The 4,709-nt window shown below is 44.9% G+C and overlaps 1 pseudogene; it reads left to right on the top strand.

The window, feature by feature from the left end:
* Nucleotides 1-253: 253 nt before the first annotated feature.
* On the top strand, nucleotides 254-994 carry LOC109575957 (large ribosomal subunit protein uL23-like; annotated as a pseudogene).
* Nucleotides 995-4,709: the final 3,715 nt, after the last annotated feature.

A 4,709-nucleotide genomic window follows, 5' to 3' on the forward strand; every position in this document is an offset into this window, starting at 1 on the left:
GAGACCTTGCAACACTTTCTTCCTTTTTAAAAATTGGAATAAAGATTGCCTGATGATATTTCGGTAATTATCGACAAACTTTAAATGCCACCGTGTTTGGGCCAAACTGAGCTGTCGTTCTGGTCCTTGCTTGACCGTGGACCCAGTGTTTTGGCAGTGGTAGAACATACTTGACAGCACTCGTTTTGTTTGGAGCATCAAGAAATGCAGAAGCATTATGGGTCAGTAGTAAAGACGATCACTTAAGCTTTTCATGAAGATGGCGCCGAAGGCGAAGAAGGAAGCCCCTGCCCCTCCTAAAGTCGAAGCCAAAGCAAAGGCTTTGAAGGCCAAGGAAGCAGTGTCCACAGCCTCACACAAAAAATAAGATCCAGACGTCACCAACCTGCCGGTGGCCCAAAACACTGCAACTCAGGAGGCAGCCCAAATATCCTTGGAAGAGCACCCCTAGGAGAAACAAACTTGACCACTATGCCATCATCACCATCAAGTCAGCCGTGAAAAAAATAGAAGACAACACACTGGTACTCACTGTGGATGTCAGGGCCAACAAGCACCAGATGAAACAGGCTGTGAAGAAGCTCTATGACATTGTTGTGGCTAAGGTCAGTACTCTGATCAGGCCTGATGGAGAGAAGAAGGCATATGTTCGATTGGCTCCCGACTATGATGCTTTGGGGAGAAGGCAACGGCACTTCACTCCAGTACTCTTGCCTGGAAAATCCCATGGATGGAGGAGCCTGGTAGGCTGTAGTCCATGGGGTCGCTAGGAGTCGGACACGACTGAGCGACTTCCCTTTCACTTTTCACTTTCATGAATTGGAGAAGGAAATGGCAACCCACTCCAGTGTTCTTGCCTGGAGAATCCCAGGGACGGGGGAGCCTGGTGGGTTTCCATCTATGGGGTCACACAGAGTCGGACACGACTGAAGTCACTTAGCAGCAGCAGCAGCATGATGCTTTGGATATTACCAACAAAATTGGGATCACCTAAGCTGAGTCCAGGTGGCTAATTCCAAATATAAAAGTTTTCACTATGTTAAAAAAAAAAAGATGATCGCTTAAGAAATGTTTGTATTCTATAAAAAGCAGGAGACAGCTCTTCCTTTTTGTTTCTCTGCATTTCCCGACTTTCTATAACCATGGCTGGGGGAGTGCACCCTGGGCCGAGAGCCTGGCTCTCATCAGTGTCCCTTCCTCCCTCTGGTTGCCTCTTTTTCCCCTTGTTGTTATTTTCCAATCAATTGCACTGAGGTGTAATTTACATATGGTGAGTGTACCCACTGGAAGTGTACAATGAATTAAATTCAATACACTTTGAAAAATGTAGTCACTGCCCCCATGGATTTTTTTAAAAGTGAAACTTACAGTTCAGTTCAGTTCAGTTGCTCAGTCATGTCCGACTCTTTGGGACCCTGTGGACTGCAGAACGCCAGGCCTCCCTGTCCATTACCTTCCTGGAGTTTACTCAAACTCATGTCCATTGAGTCGGTGATGCCATCCAACCATCTCATCCTCCGTTGTCCCCTTCTCCTCCTGCCTTCAACCTTTCCCAGCATCAGGGTCTTTCCAGTGAGTCAGTTCTTCAGATCAGGTGGCCAAAGTATTGGAGTTTCAGCTTCAGTATCAGTCCTTCCAATGAATATTCAGGACTGATTTTCTTTAGGATGGACCCAATTATTTCCCTCTCTCCATCTTCCTTCAAACACAGTGTTTGGTGGCTATTAAATCACCTGATAGGTCTTCCGTGATATCAGGGCTTCCCTGGTAGCTCAGTTGGTAAAGAATCCGCCTGCAATGCAGGAGACTCCAGTTCGATTCCTGGGTTGGGAAGATCCCTTGGAGAAAGGAGCGGCCACCCACTCCAGTATTCTGACCTGGAGAATTCCATGGACTCTATAGTCCACGGGGTTGCAAAGAGTCAGATACAACTGAGTGACTTTCACTTTCAAGGCACCTGAGGGCCTCCAAGTGCACTTCAGAACTCAGATCAGTGGGCCCTGGGCAGGGAATCCCTTCTTGCAAGTCCCAATAGAAGGACAGGGTCCAGCAGTGACTCGGTGGGTCCAACTTGGTGACACCTCGCAGGAGCGTTTGGCTCTCTGCCTCATATGTTTGCTGACGTCCTTTTTCTGAGAACAATTCAGACCTCAGCAGTCTCTCTGTGTAGTTTGCAAAGCCCCTAGACACCTCCCTCGGGTACCCAGGTGCTCTTCCAGGTCACAGGGCTTTGCAGGGTTTTGAACAAGATACAAACGTAAAAGAGAAGTCTAGATTTTCAGAACTGGATAAATTTTATGTATTCAAAAAAATTTTTTTAATTTATTTATGGCATTCAGGATCTTAGTTCCTCAACCAGGGATTGAACCCATGTTCTCTGTAGTGGAAGCGTGGAGTCTTAATCACTAGCCCACCAAAGAAGTCCCAACTTGCATATTTTTTTAAACCTACTTGTAACCGAATGTTTATCTAGGACTCAGCTGTCAAGTACTCATTTGACAAATATTTATTGAGTACTTATCATATTCTAGATGCTAGGCTTTCAGTGTAAACACAAATCCTGCCCCTACAAAATTTACATTTTAGTGCGAAGGGCAAGCAATAAATAAGCATAGAATATCATCAATCGGTTCAGTCTCTCAGTCGTGTCTGTCTGTTTGTGACCCCATGGACTGCAGAACACCCGGCCTCCCTGTCCATCACCAACTCCTGGAGTTTATTCAAACTCCTGTCCATTGAGTCAATGATGCCATCCAACCATCTCATCCTCTGTCGTTCCCTTCTTCTTCTGCCATCAATCTTTCCCAGCATCATGGTCTTTTCCAATGAGTCAGCTCTTTGCATCAGGTGACCAAAGTATTGGAGTTTCAGCTTCAACATCAGTCCTTCCAATGAATATTCAGGAATGATTTCCTTTAGGATGGACTGGTTGGATCTCCTTGCTGTCCAAGAGACTCTCAAGAGTCTTCTCTAATACCACAGTTCAAAAGCATCAATTCTTCAGCGCTCAGCTTTCTTTATAGTCCAACTCTCACATCCATACATGATTACTGGAAAAACCATAGCCTTGACTAGATGGACTTTTGTTGACAAAGTACTGTCTCTGCTTTTTAATATGTTGTCTAGTTTGGTCATGACTTTTCTTCCAAGGAGTAATCATCTTTTAATTTCATGGCTGCAATTACCATCTGCAGTGATTTTGGAGCCCCCCAAAATAAAGTATGCCACTGTTTCCACTGTTTCCCCATCTATTTGCCATGAAGTGATGGGACTGGATGCCATGATCTTCGTTTTCTGAATGTTGAGCTTTAAGCCAACTTTTTCACTCTCCTCTTTCACCTTCATCAAGAGGCTTTTTAGTTCCTCTTCACTTTCTGCCATAAGGGTGGTGTCATCTGCATATCTGAGGTTGTTGATATTTCTCCCGGCAATCTTGATTCCAGCTTGTGATTCATCCAGCCCAGCGTTTCTCATGATGTACTCTGCATATAAGTTAAATAAGCAGGGTGACAATATACAGCCTTGACGTACTCCTTTTCCTATTTGGAACCAGTCTGTTGTTCCATGTCAGTTCTAACTGTTGCTTCCTGACCTGTATACAGATTTCTCAAGAGGCAGGTCAGGTGGTCTGGTATTCCCATCGCTTTCAGAATTTTCCACAGTTTGTTGTGATCCACACAGTCAAAGGCTTTAGCATAGTCAATAAAGCAGAAATAGATGTTTTTCTGGAACTCATCTGGAACTTACAGAATATAGTGTCAGAAGAAAAATAAAGCAGGGTGAGGGCATAACCACTGTGTGGGTGGTAAGATGGGAAGATATTTCAAATAAGATGGTTCAGGAGATTACAGATAAGACAGTTGGGACGGTCTGGCTAAGACGTTGGCATCTGAGCAAAGACCTGAATAATATTAATAAGCGAATCTATCAAGAGAATATCAGCCCTGAGTATTCATTGGAAGGACTGATGCTAAGGCTGAAGCTCCTATATTTTGGCCACCTGATTCAAAGAGCCAACTCATTGGAAAAGACCAAAATGCTGGGAAAGACTGAGATCAGGAGGAGAAGGGGAGTGACAGAGGATGAGCTGGTTAGATAACACCATTGACTCAATGGACATGAATCTGAGCAAAGTCCAGGAGATAGTGCAGGACAGGGGAGCCTGGTGTGCTCCAGTCCCTGAGGTCTCAAAGAGTCAGACACAACTGAATGACTAGACTCACACACATGCCAATAGCTGAGACATTATTCGGACATCTAGCTCTCTCACAGAGCTCTGAATTAGGTCTTATCTCAATTTTACAGAATAAGAAACTGAGACTCAAACAGGCAAAGATATCTGTTTGACCACACGTCTCCTAAGTTGTTATTCATAAGTCCAAAGGATCAGAGAGACTTAGCAGATTGGGAACATTGTCAGAAGACAGATGGAAACCATGAGCCAGGGAAAATGGGCTTCGCAGAAATTAGCCCTGAATATTCACTGGAAGGACTGATGCTGAAGCTGGAGCTCCAATACTTTGGCCATCTGATCTGAAGAACTGACTCACTGGAAAGACCCTGATGCTGGGAAAGGTTGAGGGCAGGAGGAGAAGGGGATGACAGAGGATGACATGGTTAGATAACACCACTGACTCAATGGACATGAGTTTGAGCAAACCCTGGGAAATAGTGAAGGACAGGGAAGCCTGGCGTGCTGCAGTCCATGG

This window comes from Bos indicus, chromosome 2 (assembly GCF_029378745.1).
Source record: "Bos indicus isolate NIAB-ARS_2022 breed Sahiwal x Tharparkar chromosome 2, NIAB-ARS_B.indTharparkar_mat_pri_1.0, whole genome shotgun sequence".
Lineage (NCBI taxonomy): Eukaryota > Metazoa > Chordata > Mammalia > Artiodactyla > Bovidae > Bos > Bos indicus.